This window comes from Schistocerca gregaria, chromosome 5 (genome assembly GCF_023897955.1).
Source record: "Schistocerca gregaria isolate iqSchGreg1 chromosome 5, iqSchGreg1.2, whole genome shotgun sequence".
NCBI classification, from domain to species: domain Eukaryota; kingdom Metazoa; phylum Arthropoda; class Insecta; order Orthoptera; family Acrididae; genus Schistocerca; species Schistocerca gregaria.
The window spans coordinates 645,647,739-645,666,703 of record NC_064924.1 but is presented as its reverse complement, the minus strand read 5'-3'; the positions used below and the strand labels follow the sequence as shown (position 1 = coordinate 645,666,703).

Genomic DNA, 18,965 nt, shown 5'->3' with positions numbered 1-18,965 from the left:
TCCTTGGGACTCAGCATATACAAAAGTAAAAAAAAACTGCTGCAAAATTGAAAGCCAGGGTGGTAACATTAAGAGTGAAATAGGAATTCCACTTCTAAACGAAGACGAGAGAAATATTGATGGAAATAGTACATTGATGGCCTCTATGGGTGGGGTGGGGGGGGGGAGGGGGAGGTGTCTGTTAACTTGATGATTAAAACTTGAGTCGATACAGGAGAGACGACGTATTCAGCATTCGAATCAGAATTTTAAGTAGCTTTGGAAGACTTGGGAATAAATACGGTAGAGAGACAGATACATTAGAATTTCTTAAATTCTCGCGGAAGAGGCAAAAAAACGACTATTCACCTTGGTGTGTAAAATGTATGAGCCTGGAGATATACCATCTGACTTTCGGAAAAAAATCATCGAGAAAATTTTGAAGATTGCATGGTCAGATAAACACGAGAACCATTGCAGAATCAGCTTAAAATCTTATGCATCCAAGCTGCTGACAAGAATAATATACCGAAGAACGGAAAAGAAAATTGAGGCTCTGTTTGATGACAAATAGTTTGGCTTTAGGAAAGGCAAAGGCACCAGATAGTCTCTTCGCATGTTGCACCTTATCATAGAAGCATGAAAAATCAAAACTAGCTCGAAATATTTTTCGACCTACACAAAGCGTTAGACAACATAAAATGGTGGAAGATGTTAAAACCACTGAGAGAAATTGGAGTAAGCTATAGGGAAATACGAATAAAATACAACACATTCAAGAACAAAGCACGAACTGTAAGCCTGGAATCCCAGAAAGGAAGTTCTCCGATGAAGAATGGTGTAAGATAATGATACAATCTTTCGTCCTTTCTGTTCAGTCTGTACATCTAAAACGTAATGAGGACAATAAAAAAAGATTAAAGAGTGGGGTTAAGATTCAGAGTGAAAGCATATCAATGATAAGATTCGCCAGTGACAATGCTATCCTCAGTGAAGGTGATAAAGAATTACAGGGTGTGTTTAATGGAATAAACTGTCTAATGAATTCAGAGTGTGGATTGAGTGTAAGCCGGAAAACGACTATGGTTATGAGATATAGCAGAAATGAGAACAGTCAGAACCGTTTCAACAAAATTGGTGCTCTCGAAATAGGAGAAATTAAGGAATTCTGCTACCACGGAAGCAAAATAACCCCTGACAGACGAAGCAAAGATGAAATAAAAAAAGACTAACTCACGCAAAGGAGGCATTGTTGCCAAGAGAAGCCTTCTGGTATCAAACATAGACATTAACTCCAGGACAAAATTTCTGAGAATGTTCATTTTGACCACAGCTTTATATAGTAGTGAATCGTGAACAGTGGGAAAAGCGGAATAGAGGACAACAGAAGCGTTTGAGATATTGTGCCATTGGAGAACGTTGAAAATTAGTTGGACTGATAAGAATGAGGGACTTCTTCGCTGAAACGGTTAAGAAATAAATATGTGGAAAAACCTGACAAGAAGAAAGGGCAGGATGATAGAACATGTGTTAAGGGATCAGGGAATAATTTGCTTGATACTAGAGTGAGCTGTAGAAGGTAAAAACTGCAGAGGAAGTCAGAGATTAGAATACATCCAGCAAATAACTGAGGACATAGGGTGTATATGCCACTCTAAGATGAAGAAGTTGTCACAGGTGTGGAATTCGTGGCGGGAATTGTAACGAGTGATTTACGCTCCACGTTTCGGTATAGTGAATCTGTGACGTGTTTCATACAGGCACTACAGCAACGTTAGAGTTTTCGGAGGCAACAAGTTTTAGCTCTGCCGGAAGGGGTCTCAGGAACGGATGTGCCGCATAGAGTACTGACTAATGCTGTGGAACGTGCGGCCTTAATTGCTGGAATAAATTAAATAACAGGCAGAGTAGCTTCTGGTCAGTGGGCATCCAATTATCAGTATTACAAATAAACGTAAAAGCCGCCAAATGCAAACTGCGAGTGGTATAAATTATTTCACTGTTAAATTACTTAGCATTGAACTAGAAAAAAAAATTGTCGCGTTGAAAGGCTGGTGCTTTTACGATTAATGCGATAGGAGATTGGCTAATATTAATATTCCAATAATATGCAAAAAATGTCAACGTGTTTGTTGTCGTACAATTATGTGATCGGTACCGGAAATTGTAAATAAAATCAACTGAAGCATTACAAACGATGGTTTCCTTATTATGTTTCGGGATTTCAGAGAGGGGACAGGGAGCGGTGATCACAAACCTTTTGACATATCTGATTTGGTAATCCCTTCTCAGAGCAAGATCTGCACACAGCGGCATATATTATTTGTCAACTTCTGTCTTTCCTACACTTTCCGCCATCTCTGGTACCATGAAAATATTTACTGAAGTCTTAACAGACGTCGTAATATCTTATTTGGTTATCGTATTCATTATTTGCCTCTACAAGCTGATCCTTCACATAACGTCCACCTCAGACGCTGTGATTCTGATTTTGAACGATTTTCCTGTACCCTACGATTCACTTCCGTATAATAGTTTAATGCAGACGTTCGTTTTCAGAAATTTCCTTTTTGAAATGAGGTCTTTGGTTGATAATTGACTTCTTGTAGTGAAGAATTTCCTCTTTGCATGAGCTAGTCTCCTTGTTATATCCTCCTGGCATATTCCATAAGGCTTCATTTTCCTTCTAAGGTAGCAGAATCCCTTCACTTCGAAACTATAGAGTCCACTGCTTTGATGTTATAGTTCTTGCGTTCGTTTATACTTGCAGGTAATGGACATTACAAAAGACCCAAAAGACCGTCTATGCACTGTGCAATAAACTTTCAAATAATTGGAAAAAGTGGCTTTGAAAGTTTCATCGCACCCGATGGAGTTTCGATATTGTAGAGTTAATATTTTAATCATCATTATATACAGTTTTTGTTTCGGAATACTTGCCTGCTCCAATTTCAAGCAGACCACAGCAGATCTTTCCATCCCTTCTTAGGACGCCCAACATTTACTTTGATTTGGGGTGTATATTTGTGTGTTAGTTTAGGTATTTGTTCATCTGTAATAGTTTGTGTGTTGGGGCGATTTCATTCTGTAAACCTGTATTTTCTGAACTACGCTATTGTCGCCTAGTTCATTTATATTTTCACCATTCTTCTTCCGTTCTATGAGTTCTTAATCAGTTCGTGGTCTTAGAAGTCTCATCTCTGAAGCTTCAAACACTATCCACTGACTGGCGATTAATCCCTGTACTGTACATTAGAACTGGTACGCCATCACGTTATAAAGTTGTAGTACTGCAGCTATCAAAACTTTGAGGAGAGTGCGATATAAGAACTGCAGATTTTTTTATTTATTTTTTAATTCGTGTTCTTGACTTTTAGAGTTAGTATAAGAGATCTCACAACACATATATTTATAGGTGTCGATTGGTATGTTGATTTAGCATCGAAACAATTTATGAAACACCATTCTTGTTAAACGTAACTAGCTCTTTACTCACACGAAGTGTTGAGTGCCCTCGACAAGGGATTCTAATTTGATTTCGTATTTCTAGATTTCCAGAATACTTTTGACACCGCATCTCAAAAACGGGTTGTAACCTAATTGCGTATTTATGGAATATCGTCTCAGTTAAGCGACTTTATAAAGGGGGGTCACAGCTTGCAGTAATTGACAAAAATCATCGAGTAAAACAGAATTGATTTCTGGCGTTCCCGAAGGGAGGCCCTCTTTTGTTCCCTGTCCATACAAACGATTTATGTTACAATCTGAGGAACTGTCTTAGATTGTTTGCAGATGATGCTGTCGCTTATCGCCTAGTATAGTCATCAGAAGATTAAGACAAACTGCAAAACGATTTAGAAAAGATATCTGTATGGTGCGAAATTTGGAAACAGGTCGTAAATAATGAAAAGTGTGGGGTCACCCACATGAGTGCTGAAAGGATTCCGTTAAACTTCGGTTACACAACAAATCAATCAAATCTAAAGGCCGTACATTCAATGAAATACCAAGGAATTACAATTACAAACAACTTCAATGGGAACACATAGAAAATGTTGTGGGGAAAGCGAACCAAAGATTGTGTTTTATTGGCTGACCATTTAGAAAATGCAATAGGTCTACTAAAGAGACTGCTCACATTACTGTTGCATGTCCTCTTTTGGAGTACTGGTGCACAGTGTGGGATCTTTACCACATAGAATCAGCGGAGTACATCGAGAAAATTCGGTGAAGGGAAACACGTTTTGTATTATCGACAAATAGGGGGAAGAGTGTCGTGGTCATGATACAGGAACATGATACAGGATTTAGGATGGACATCACGAAAACAGAGGCGTTTCTAGCTGCGGCCGGACCTTCTCACGAAATTTCGATCACTAACTTTCTCCTCCGAATGTGAAAACATTTTGTTGACGCCGACCTACATAATGAGAAACGATGATCATAATAAAATAAGGGAAACCAGAGCTCTCTCTGAAGGATATAGGAATTCGTTTTTTCCGCGCGCTGTTCTACAGAATTATGAAGGTGGTTCGATGAATTCTCTGCCAGGCACTTAAGTGTGCTTTGCAGAGTATCTGTGAAAATGTAGATGTGGACGTAGATTATTATTTTTGATCTATGATACTCCTTACCATGGAATGCTATTATCTTGCTTTTTTTCTTTAGATATTGTCAAATTATAATCATTTGCTGCCTTGAGCTTGGACGAAATTGCTGTCTCCAATTTATCCTCCGAGACCGTTAAGATTATTTGATCATCTGCAAACGGATGAGTATGTACTATTTTATTCTTAAGTATATGATGCAAAACTTCAATGTACCATGTTTTTGAGATGTCATGTACGTAAAAATAAAGTTATATGGGTGATAAAGAAAACCTTTGTCTCACTCCTGTAGAGTGTGTTCTGAGAAACTGACTTCCTTTTTGTAAGAGACGGTTCTTGTAAACGGACTTTCTTTTCGTACTTTTATTTGAATTGCACTTACTAGATGCTGAGGTATACCATGATATTCTAAAATTTCACAAATTTTAACTACTTTAACTTTATCAAAAGCTTTCTCGTAGTCGACAAAGGCTATTTCATAGGCTGGTCATATCCTCTGTCTTTCTCAATAATTTTGCAAGCTGGAAAAGCACTTTGCAAGCAACAGCTTCCCATCCGAGACTCATTCCTTTCTTCTATTAGAATCTTTTCCGAAAGTATGTTTAGTTTCCTTGTTATTAATAGCTCATAAATCATCTATCTCAAGTTCAAAAGACAAGTATCCCAATAATTGTCATGCATTCTGCTATCCTGTTCTTTTTCATTAAAAAAAAGAATAATGGGATAACAACCATAGATTGCTAATATTCTGGAATGTTTCTGTTTTTCCAGCAAATATTTACAAAATTTAATGTCATTTATATTACTCAGGGCCTGACGCGGAGTTGATATTTTGTGAAGACACGTTACAGTCATTTTTACAAGACACCGCTGCTTTTATGAAGGTTGATTCACGAATTGTACATTTAGGCGACAACACAATTTTGGCTGCATTGCCATTCTGAAGCGATTTCCGTATCTCATCGTCGACGTTGTAACTGTCAAATATTTCAGCGTATCCTGTTTGCAGCACAAATATTTACAATATTTAACACCATCTCTTATTCCATATGGCCTGCAGCCTAATTGATATATCGTAAACCCACATTAAGTTTATTATTATGCCAGTAATATATACATGTATATTCATTTCTGAACAGTATACGTTCTTCTTGAGAAGTATTTAGCGAAATTATCGTTTTCTATAAATTAGGCAGCTTTCCTTGACACAAGTCAGCGAACAAGAGTCACGAAGAACTGTCAAGTTCATAAGAAACGAAAATTGCAACAAAAAATTCTCGACAATAACATCTGTGGTTTCCATGCTAGGGACCATTTGTTCAATCCTACTTCCTTACATAGTAGGTGAATATGGATTGGGGCTAAGAAATGAAAGAGGAAGCAGCCTGGTAGAGCTTTGCACAGTACGTAACTTAATCATAGCTAACACTTGGTTCAAGAACCATGAAAGAAGGTTGTATACATGGAAGAATCCTGGAGATACTAGACGGTATCAGATAGATTATATAATGGTAAGAACCAGGTTTTACATTGTAAGACATTTCCAGCAGCAGATGTGGACTCTGACCACAATCTATTGTTTATGAACTGTAGATTAAACTGAAGAAACTGTAAAAGGGTGAGAATTAAAGGAAGTGGGACCTGGATAAACTGAAAGAACCCGAGGTTGTACAGAGTTTCAGGGAGAGCATAAAGGAACAATTGACAGGAATGGAGGAAAGAACTACAGAAGAAGAAGAATGGGTAGCTCTGAGGGATGAAGTAGTGAAGGCAGTAGAGGTTCAAGTAGGTAAAAAGACGATGGCTAGTAGGAATCCTTGGGTTGTTGTTGTTGTTGTTGTTTTTGTTGTGGTCTTCAGTCCTGAGACTGGTTTGATGCAGCGCTCCATGCTAATCTATCCTGTGAAAGCATCTTCATCTCCCAGTATTTACTGTAACCTACATCCTTCTGAATCTGATTAGTTTATTCATCTCTTGGTCTGCCTCTATGATTTTTACCCTCCACACTGCCCTCCAGTGCTAAATTTGTGATCCCTTGATGCCTCAGAACATGTCCTACCAGCCGATCCCTTCTTCTAGTCACGTTGTGCCACAAACTTCTCTTCTCCCCAATCCTATTCAATACCTCTTCATTAGTTACGTGATCTACCCACCTAATCTTCAACATTCTTCTGTAACACCACATTTCGAAAGCTTCTATTCTCTTCTTGTCCACACTATTTATTATCGATGTTTCACTTCCATACTCCTTGGGTAACAGAAGAAATATTGAACTTAATTTACGAAAGGAGAAAATATAAAAATGCAATAAATGAAGCAGGCAAAAAGGAATACAGACGTCTCAAAAATGAGATCGGCAGGAAGTACAAAGTGGCTAAGCAGGGATGGTTAGAGGACAAATGTAAGGATGTAATGTCTTATCTCACTAGGGGAAAGACAGATACTGCCTACAGGAAAATTAAAGAGGCCTTTGGAGAAAAGAGAACCACTTGCACGAACATCAAGAGCTCAGGTGGAAACCCAGTTCTAAGCAAAGAAGGGAAAGCAGAAAGGTAGAATGAGTATATAGATGGTCTATACAAGGGCGACGTACATGAGGACAATATTATAGAAATGGAAGAGGATGTAGATGAAGATGAAATGGGAGATACGTTAGTGCGTGAAGAGTTTGACAGAGAACTGAAAGGTCTGAGTCGAAACAAGGCCCCTGGAGTAGACAACATTCCATTAGAACTACTGGTGGCCTTGGGAGAGCCAGGCCTGACAAAACTCTTCCATCTGGTGAGCAAGATGTATGGGATAGGCGAAATACCCTCAGACTTCAAGAAGAATATTATAATTCCAATCCCAAAGAAAGCAGGTGTTGACAGATGTGAAAATTACCGAACTGTCAGTTTAATAAGTCACAGCTGCAAAATGCTAACGCGAATTGCTTACAGACGAATGGAAAAACTAGTAGAAGCCGACCTCGGGGAAGATCAATTTGGATTCCGTAGAAATATTGGAATACGCGAGGCAATACTGACCTTACGACTTATCTTAGAAGAAAGATTAAGGAAAGGCAAACCTACGTTTCTAGCATTTGTAGACTTAGAGAAAGCTTTTGACAATGTTGATTGGAATACTCTCTTTCAAATTCTAAAGGTGGCATGGCTAAAATACAGGGACCGAAAGGCTATTTACAATTTGTACAGAAACCAGATGGCAGTTATAAGAGTGGAGGGACATGAAAGGGAAGCAGTGGTTGGGAAGGGAGTGAGACAGGTTTGTAGCCTCTCCCCGATGGTATTCATTCTGTATATTGTGAAAGCAGTAAAGGAAACAAAAGGAAAATTCGGAATAGGTATTAAAATCCATGGAAAAGAAATAAAAACTTTGAGGTTCACCGATGACATTGTAATTCTGTCAGCGACAGCAAGAGACTTGGAAGAGCAGTTGAACGGAATGGGCAGTGCCTTGAAAGCAGGGTATAAGATGAGCATCAACAAAACCAATGTAGTCGAATTAAGTCGGGTGATGCTGAGGGAATTAGATTTAGGAAATAATGCACTTAAAGTAGTAAAGGAGTTTTGCTATTTGGGGAGCAAAATAACTTATGATGGTCGAAATAGAGAATATATACACACCTGGAAATTGAAATAAGAACACCGTGAATTCATTGTCCCAGGAAGGAGTAACTTTATTGACACATTCCTGGGGTCAGATACATCACATGATCACACTGACACAACCACAGGCACATAGATACAGGCAACAGAGCTTGCACAATGTCGGCACTAGTACAGTGTATATCCACCTTTCGCAGCAATGCAGGCTGCTATTCTCCCATGCAGACGATCGTAGAGATGCTGGATGTAGTCCTGTGGAACGGCTTGCGATGCCATTTCGACCTGGCGCCTCAGTTGGACCAGCGTTCGTGCTGGACGTGTAGACCGCGTGAGACGACGCTTCATCCAGTCCAAAACATGCTCAATGGGGGACAGATTCGGAGATCTTGCTGGCAAGGCTAGTTGACTTACACCTTCTAGAGCACGTTGGGTGGCACGGGATACATGCGGACGTGCATTGTCCTGTTGGAACAGCAAGTTCCCTTGTCGGTCTAGGAATGGTAGAACGATGGGTTCGATGATGGTTTGGATGTACCGTGCACTATTCAGTGTCCCCTCGACGATCACCAGAGGTGTACGGCCAGTGTAGGAGATCGCTCCCCACACCATGATGCCGGGTGTTGGTCCTGTGTGCCTCGGTCGTATGCAGTCCTGATTGTGGCGCTCACCTGCACGGCGCCAAACACGCATACGACCATCATTGGCACCAAGGCAGAAGCGACTCTCATCGCTGAAGACGACACGTCTCCATTCGTCCATCCATTCACGCCTGTCGCGACACCACTGGAGGCGGGCTGCACGATGTTGGGGCGTGAGCGGAAGACGGCCTAACGGTGTGCGGGACCGAAGCCAAGCTTCATGGAGACGGTTGCGAATGGTCCTCGCCGGTACCGCAGGAGCAACAGTGTCCCTAATTTGCTGGGAAGTGGCGGTGCGGTCCCCTACGGCACTGCGTAGGATCCTACGGTCTTGGCGTGCATCCGTGCGTCGCTGCGGTCCGGTCCCAGGTCGACGGGCACGTGCACCTTCCGCCGACCACTGGCGACAACATCGATGTACTGTGGAGACCTCACGCCCCACGTGTTGAGCAATTCGGCGGTACGTCCACCCGGCCTCCCACATGCCCACTATACGCCCTCGCTCAAAGTCCGTCAACTGCACCTACGGTTCACGTCCACGCTGTCGCGGCATGCTACCAGTGTTAAAGACTGCGATGGAGCTCCGTATGCCTAGGCAAACTGGCTGACAGTGACGGCGGCGGTGCCCAAATGCTGCGCAGCTAGCGCCATTCAACGGCCAACACCGCGGTTCCTGGTGTGTCCGCTATGCCGTGCGTGTGATCATTGCTTGTACAGCCCTCTCGCAGTGTCCGGAGCAAGTACGGTGGGTCTGACACACCGGTGTCAATGTGTTCTTTTTTCCATTTCCAGGAGTGTAGAACGTAGACTGGCAATAGCAAGGAAAGCGTTTTTGAAGAAGAGAAATTTGTTAACATCGAGTATAGATTTAAGTGTCAGGAAGTCGTTTCTGAAAGTATTTGTATGGAGTGTAGCCATGTATGGAAGTGAAATATTTACGATAGATAGTTTGGGCAAGAAGAGAATAGAAGCTTTCAAAATTTGGTGATACAGAAGAATGCTGAAGATTAGATGGGTAGATCACTTAACTAATGATGAAGTATTGAATAGAATTGCGGAGAAGAGGAGTATGTGGCACAACTTGACAAAAAGAAGGGACCGGTTAGTAGGACATGTTCTGAGGCATCAAGGGATCACCAATTTAGCATTGGATGGCAGCGTGGTGGGTAAAAATCGTAGAGGGAGACGAAGAGATGAATACACTGAGCAGATTCAGAAGGATGTGGGTTACAGTAAGTACTGGCGGATGAAGAAGCTTGCACAGGATAGAGTAGCGTGGAGAGCTGCATCAAACCAGTCCCAGGACTGAATACCACAACAACAACCTCCTCACAGAGACTGCTGTCCAATACGCGCTGCAACACGCAGCAACAGTTACAGTACTCATGGTTTCGTCTTAAAGAGTGGTACTGGTCCTCATACTTCAGCCGTAACACCCCCCCCCCCCCCCACCTGCCATTCTGTCCGATTCAACTCTCTTGCTGACCCACCTTGTCGAGAGTGTGATATAGTGTTGTACAGAATGGTTCCGTATTCGAATCGAGAGCTTGCCGACATGATGTTTACTTACGGAAACGTAAACTTCAATGGAGAGCGGGCAACAAGGTCAGAGAATGACAACAGCATTCATTGTTTGCAACAGTGTTTCGCCGTTTGTCTGAGACAGGTTCAGGAAGCAGAAAATCATGGAGGACCTACCCGGAATGTTCGGACACCTGACTTAGATGAAAATATGTTTACCACTGTGGAAGGCGACCGCCGTGTCAGTACTAGGCAGTTGGCCCGCCAGTACTGGGTAAGCCAGACGATAATGCGGAACATTCTCCATGACAATTGTTACCAGCCTTATCTCTTACAGTGTGCGAGGGCTTACTAGCGACTGACTTTCCACATTAGGATTTGTGTCATCCATCCTTTTCACAGGTGAGGCCACCTTTGCTCGGAGAGGTATCTTCTATTTTCATAACAGTCATCTGTGGGAAAGTATGCAGAACCTGCAAGTAGGCTGTTTAGGTTTTTTTATTTGTAACACCACCTCTGTATGAAAATCACTGGCTGTGCTGTGTGCAATCTGTGGCTGGTTGGCATTGTTGTAATACTCGCTATTGTAGCGTTGGGCAGTTGGCTGTTAGCGGTGCGTAGCGTTGCGCAGTTGGAGGTGAGCCGCCAGCAGTGGTGGATGTGGGGAGAGAGATGGCGGAGTTTTGAAATTTGTAGGACTGGATGTCATGAACTGCTATATACATTATGAGTTTTGACCACTATTGAAGTAAATACATTGTTTGCTCTCTATCAAAATCTTTCATTTGCTAACTATGCCTATCAGTAGTTAGTGCCTTCTGTAGTTTGAATCTTTTAGTTAGCTGGCAGTAGTGGCGCTCGCTGTATTGCAGTAGTTCGAGTAACGAAGTTTTTTGTGAGGTAAGTGATTTGTGAAACGTGTGGCCCACCAATAACCTAATATGTACCAGGAATACAGTGGGTCTGCTCTGTGATGACCTACCTACCAATATTCTTCAAATCATTGACTGACTCTGCTGTGGGTTTGCTCTGTTGTGGCCCATTACCTGTCTGCATGTCAAGAGTCAGCACTGTCTTTCCGTTGGAAGGACAACACTACTTCTGCAAGACTGCTTAGAAATCCACTACTTCCGCGTGCATTTTCTTTTACTGCTCAGGCTTTGATAAAAAAAAACTGCAATTTTACTGTGATGAATGATCAGGACTGTCTTTATGGTCTGTGAGGAAATTTTTGCTTTTGACCAATACTGTATTAATAAGTGTGTACATTTGATATCTTTCTTACTGTAATTATGAAAAAATTTTCAAATCTGTATTGGCCAGTGCCCAAAACAATTTGTAAAATTTTTTGTGGGGAGCGTGGGGGCTATGTAAGTAGGCTGTTTAGGTTTTTTTATTTGTAACACCACCTCAGCATGAAAATCACGGGCTGTGCTGTTTGCAGTCTGTGGCTGGTTGGCATTGTTGTAATACTCGCTATTGTAGTGTTGGGCAGTTGGCTGTTAGCGGCGCGTAGCGTTGCGCAGTTGGAGGTGAGCCGCCAGCAGTGGTGGATGTGGGGAGAGAGATGGCGGAGTCTTGAAATTTGTAAGACTGGATGTCATGAACTGCTTTACATATTATGACTAATAAGGTAAATACATTGTTTGTTCTCTATTAAAACCTTTCATTTGCTAACTATCCCTATCAGTAGTTGGTGCCTTCCGTAGTTTGAATCTTTTATTTAGCTGGCAGTAGTGGCGCTCGCTGTGTTGCAGTAGTTCGAGTAACGAAGTTTTTTGTGAGGTAAGTGATTTGTGAAAGGTATAGGTTAATGTTAGTCAGGGCCATTCTCTTGTAATTCGTGTATAATTGTTGAAAGAGGACGTTTCAAACGCCACGGTATTGTGACAGCGAATCATCAGCATCATTAGTGCAGCTGGAATGCGTGGACCGGTATAATTGGCGACAATATTTTGGTACCAGTCTTCCTCCCACGCCTTCTAACAGGCCGTAACTTCCGGCGTTTCTTGCGGGTGACTTTGCCTCCCCTGCTTGAAGAGGTGCCATTGATGATTCGAAGTCTTCTGTGGCTGCTACATGATGGTGCTCCAGCCCACTTCGCCGTTAACGTCCGGACGCATATCAATCACGCCTTCCCTGGTAGATGGATCGGTCGAGTCGGTCCAGTTACATGACGTGCTTCTTCACCGGACCTCAACCCATGCGATTTCTGGTTGTGGTGCCATCTCAAACGAATAGTGTATCCAGATCCCATTCTAGATGAGGAGACACTAGAGCAGCGTGTTCATGCTTCCTTTGACACTGTCCGGATGCAGCCCGGCCGACATGAACGTGTGAGAGAGAACATGCTATACCGAGCGAGGTGTTGCAGTGGCTAGCACACTGGACTCGCATTCCGGAGGACGACTGTTGAATCCCGCGTCCGGCCATCCTGATTTCGGTTTTCCGTGATTTCCCTAAATCTCTCCAGGCAAATTCCACGATGGTTCCTGTGAAAGGACACGGCCGACTTCCTTCCCCGTCCTTCCCTAATCCGATTAGACCGATGATCTCGCTGTCTGCTCTCCTCTCCAGAAAAAAACCCAACAGAACATGCTACGGCGCTTAAATGCATCCGTTGAGGCACATGGAAGCAATTTCCAACATATATTGTAACTGTGGCTGCATGGTGCAGGGCTTAAGAGACCGCAGTCACTTTAACAAAGTATGATTTAATAAATGGTCTCTAACATGGAAATCATGCATTTCCGGACATAGGTTCATTAGATCTTTTTTGTTCCGAATTCTCTCGTCGATCAGTCGCTAGAGTTTGTACACTATGCAAAAAAATCACACAATTCAAACTACACAACAAATACAGTACAGAGAAATATTTGAGAGCTACCACGTCAACGAAGAGACATGGAAATCCCTTCAAAAAGGCAATGTAGCCGAAATAACCTTAGCTTTTTCTTTTGAATCATCAGTCTTCTGGCTGATTTGATGCGGCCCGCCAAGAAATCCCCTCCTGCGCCAACCTCCTCATCTGAGAGTGGCGCTTGTAACTTACGTCCTCAATTATTTAACAGATGTCCTATTATCATGTCATTTCACCTTGCCAGTGTTTTCACATATTATTTTCCACTCCGATTCTGGGCGATTTCCAGCAGTTAGTTCAAGAGCCCAAGCGAATAGTAAACGGTTGTGAAAACACACTTGCCATCTTAGCAACAAATAATCCTGAGTTAATAACGAGCATCAAAACTGATTCAGGGATTAGTGAACACAGGGTTGTCGTTGCGAGATTGAATATTGTAAACCCCGAAAAATAAGCGAGAAATATACCTATTCAAAAAAGCAGATAAAATTCACTTCACACCTTCCTCAGGGTCAATCTCCACTCATCCCAAAATAATAATATAAGTGTAGACCAGATGCGGCTTAAATTCAAAGAAATAGTTTCGGCAGCAATTGAGAGATTTATACCACATAAATTAACAAACGACGGAACTGATCCTCCTTCGTACACAAAACTAGTTAGCACACTGTTGCAGAAACAGCTAAACAAACATACTAAATTTAAACAAACGCAAAATCCCCGACATTGGCGATCTTATACAGAATCTCGAAATTTAGCGCAGACTACAGTACGAGATGCGTATAACAGTTTACACTGTGAAACTGTGTCTCGAAACCTGGCAGAAAATCCAAAGAGATTCTGGTCTTATGTGAAGTATGTTAGTGGAAAGAAACAATCAATGTCTTCTCTGGGCGGTAGCAATAGAAATACTATCGAAGAGAGTACTGCCAAAGCAGAGTTTCTAAACACAGCTTTCCGAAAAGCCTTCACAGAAGAAGACGAAGAAAATATTCCGCATTTCGAATCGAGAAGAGCTGCCAACATGAGTAACGTGGAAGTAAATATCCTCGGAGTAGTGAAGCAACTTAAATCACTTAATAAAAGCAAGTCGTCTGGTCCAGACTATATACCAACCAGGTTCCTTTCGGAGAATGCTGATGCATTAGCTCCATATTTAACAATCATATACAACCGTTCGCTCGTCGAAAGATCCGTACCCAAAAACTGGAAGGTTGCACAAGGCACACCAATATTCAAGTAAGGTAGTAGGAGTAACCCACTAAATTACAGGCCCATATCGTTAACGTCGATATGCAGTAGGATTTTAGAACATATACTGTGTTCGAACATAATGAATTACCTCGAAGAAAACGGTCTATTGACACACAGTCAACATAGGTTTAGAAAACTACGTTCTTGTGAAACACAACCAGCCCTTTATTCACATGAAGTGCTGAGTGCTATTGACAAGGGATTTCAGATCGATTCCGTATTTTTGGATTTCCGGAACGCTTTTGACACTGTACCACACAAGCGGCTCGTAGTGAAATTGCATGCTTGTGGAATATCGTCTCAGTTACGTGACTGGATCTGTGATTTCCTGTCATAGAGGTCACAGTTCGTAGTAATTGACGGAAAGTCATCGAATAAAACGGAAGTGATTTCTGGCGTTCCCCAAGGTAGTGTTATAGGCCCTTTGCTGTTCCTTATCCATATAAACGATTTGGGAGACAATCTGAGCAGCCGTCTTTATTTCTGTACATTCCTAGCCCTTTTTTTCACTGACGTAGGATGCTAAGCCATGAAGACCATAATTCTTGCTTACGTTTCTCATATTAATAGTCCATAGATTATATGCAGTCTGTACACTATGTTTTGCGAGTCATTTACTATAAAAATGGACACTTCACAATCATGCAAAAATGATTTGTCAATACTCCAGTTCAATACTTTCGCTGCTGAGAACTTTGTCCACCAGAATATTCATTATAAATATGTATTACTATTAGTCAAAAATTCTTTCGTCTCATTACAGTCTAGATGTATATTCACTGTGGTAGACTTTGAACTGCATCAATTAGACGTGAGTGGTGCCTTCTCTTCTATATTACCGTCCATAGTTTAGCTCTCTGTACATCATCAAATGCTCTTTGCATCAGCTTTATGACGTGGGGCGACTAAATAGGTGGATGCAAAGGTGATAATGAGAACATGGACAGGAAAGTGCAAGAGGATGTAGGTGATAAGATGATGTTAGGAAGGATCGGCTGGAGAATGGAATTTAACCGGTTTTAGCCTATTTTTTATAAATAGAGTGACTATGGTATTTACTTATAATTAATAAAATTAAAATTTAACCTTTTCTAATGTAAGTGTATTACTGAGACCTGTCGTATGCACTGTTACAGTCCTACACTGGGCAATGTATTCCTCTCTGTTTACAGCATACAGCATGTAGTGAAATGTTACAAATATTTGTCTGCGGACACACTTTAGTAATACCAGAAAACGGCATATAACGGAGCACATACGTAGCTGACATGTAACTGACTGCTAAGTTACTACGTGTGAAGACTATCGCCGTAAGGTAATACAGGAATTCTCAAAAAGCATGTTTTCCTTTAAGCTGAGGAACACAACAATGAAGCCCTATACGAAGTTGTTACCAGCGTGTATGACACAGGAAATGAGGCAAAATTATTTTTACTACTGTTTCAAATAATTTCAAATATTTGGTATACCTTATTTAGTATCCGTCATCGTTTACCATTTATTTAAGACATAAGTAATATAGAAAGTACATTTCTCATTGCCCAATATCATAAAAGAATGTATTTCGAAGCCATTAATAAAGAATTAAGCTTTCGTTGACGTAATACTACATCAATATAGCATTACCATTAAACGACAGAGCACCATCTAATGGATGGTGATTATAGTATAGTTTTGTAACGAAGCAGTTAACAGACAAGAAGTGAGATCACAGAGAGCTGCTTGTAGATTAGTACTCAACAAATGTAACAAGAGATACAATTGCTGATGCGCGAAAGATGCAAACACATCTACGCCTGTTGAACTCAAGACATTTTGAATATATCTGTTAACTGAGGTATTTTTGCACTTGGTAGCTCTATAGATGACAACTTTCTTCATTCACTTTTTTTTTAGGTGACTTACGTTGATGCATCGATTCCTGCATTCTATCTATCGCTTGCGCCTCGTCCCGCAGTTACGCAGGGTCTGCCATGGTTAACCGGATTTAGCATGTTAATTGTAAGGGGTGGCCGGATGCCCTTCTTGCCACTACCCCGTACTCCCCAGGACGGAATCAGTGTACCCCAACTGCCTGCATCTAGTGTAAATCCTGAAACAATGTGAATGTTTTCAAAAGGCCAGGAGTCGTGTAACTGAGGCAGGACGTGGGGACCAGCCCGGAATTCACCTAGTAGAATGAGGAAAACCGCCTAAAAACCACATGCAGGCTGGCCGGCACATCCGCCGTGTCGTTAATCCGCCGGACGGATTCGATCCGGGGCCGGCGCGCCTACCCGAGTCCAGGAAGCAGAGTCTACATCTACATGACTACTCTGCAATTCACATTTAAGTGCTTGGCAGAGGGTTCATCGAACCACAATCATACTATCTCTCTACTATTCCACTCCCGAACAGCGAGCGGGAAAAACGAACACCTAAACCTTTCTGTTCGAGCTCTGATTTCTCTTATTTTATTTTGATGATCATTCCTACCTATGTAGGTTGGGCTCAACAAAATATTTTGGCATTCAGAAGAGAAAGTTGGTGACTGAAATTTCGTAAAAAGCTCTCGCCGCGACGAAAAACGTCTATGCTGTAATGACTTCCATCCCAACTCGTGTATCATATCTGCCACACTCTCTCCCCTATAACGTGATAATACAAAACGAGCTGCCCTTCTTTGCACCCTCTCGATGTCCTCCGTCAATCCCACCTGGTAAGGATCCCACAACGCGCAGCAATATTCTAACAGAGGACGAACGAGTGTAGTGTAAGCTGTCTCTTTAGTGGACTTGTTGCATCTTCTAAGTGTCCTGCCAATGAAACGCAACCTTTGGCTCGCCTTCCCGACAATATTATCTATGTGGTCCTTCCAACTGAAGTTGTTCGTAATTTTAACACCCAGGTACTTAGTTGAATTGACAGCCTTCAGAATTGTACTATTTATCGAGTAATCGAATTCCAACGGATTTCTTTTGGAACTCATGTGGATCATCTCACACTTTTCGTTGTTTAGCGTCAACTGCCACCTGACACACCATACAGCAATCTTTTCTAAATCGCTTTGCAGCTGATACTGGTCTTCGGATGACCTTACTAGACGGTAAATTACAGCATCATCTGCGAACAGTCTAAGAGAACTGCTCAGATTGTCATCCAGGTCATTTATATAGATCAGGAACAGTAGAGGTCCCAGGACGCTTCCCTGGGGAACACCTGATATCACTTCAGTTTTACTCGATGATTTGCCGTCTATTACTACGAACTGCGACCTTCCTGACAGGAAATCACGAATCCAGTCGCACAACTGAGACGATACCCCATAGCTCCGCAGCTTAATTAGAAGTCGCTTGTGAGGAACGGTGTCAAAAGCTTTCCGGAAATCTAGAAATACGGAATCAACTTGAGATCCCCTGTCGATAGCGGCCATTACTTCGTGCGAATAAAGAGCTAGCTGCGTTGCACAAGAGCGATGTTTTCTGAAGCCATGCTGATTACGTGTCAATAGATCGTTCCCTTCGAGGTGATTCATAATGTTTGAATACAGTATATGCTCCAAAACCCTACTGTAAACCGACGTCAATGATATAGGTCTGTAGTTAAATGGATTACTCCTACTACCCTTCTTGAACACTGGTGTGACCTGCGCAATTTTCCAATCTGTAGGTACAGATCTATCGGTGAGCGAGCGGTTGTATATGAGTGATAAGTAGGGAGCTATAGTATCAGCGTAATCTGAAAGGAACCTAATCGGTATACAATCTGGACCTGAAGACTTGCCCGTATCAAGCGATTTGAGTTGCTTCGCAACCCCTAAGGTATCTACTTCTAAGAAATTCATGCTATCAGATGTTCGTGTTTCAAATTCTGGAATATTCCATTCGTCTTCCCTGGTGAAGGAATTTCGGAAAACTGCGTTCAATAACTCCGCTTTAGCGGCACAGTCGTCGATAACAGTACCATCGGCACTGCGCAGCGAAGGTATTGACTGCGTCTTGCCGCTTGTGTACTTTACATACGTCCAGAATTTCTTCGGATTTTCTACCAAATTTCGAGACAATGTTTGGTTGTGGAACCTATTAAAGGCATCTCGCATCGAAGTACGTGCCAGATTTCGCCCGTTTGTAAATTTTAGCCCATCTTCGGGATTTCGCGTTCTTCTGAACTTCGCATGCTTTTTCCGTTGCCTCTGCAACAGCGTTCGGACCTTTTTTGTGTACCACGGGGGATCCGTTCCATCTCTTACCAATTTATGAGGTATGAATCTCTCAATTGCTGTTTGCTACTATATCTTTGAATTTGAGCCACATCTCGTCTACATTCGCATAGTCAGTTCGGAAGGAATGGAAATTGTCTTTTAGGAAGGCTTCTAGTGGCACTTTCTCCGCTTTTTTAAATAAAATTATTTTGCGTTTGTTTCTGATGGATTTGGAAGAAATGGTATTGAGCCTAGCTACAATGACCTTGTGCGCTCTCGGCTATCCTGGCGTTTTGCTTCGATTCCTACATACTTGAG

At 41.9% G+C, this 18,965-nt stretch overlaps 1 protein-coding gene across 1 annotated transcript in view; it reads left to right on the top strand.

Annotated features, from left to right (window-relative positions):
* LOC126272469 (uncharacterized) overlaps positions 1–18,965 on the top strand; it is a 245,935-nt gene that overhangs the window by 118,500 nt on the left and 108,470 nt on the right. The window lies entirely within an intron of this gene.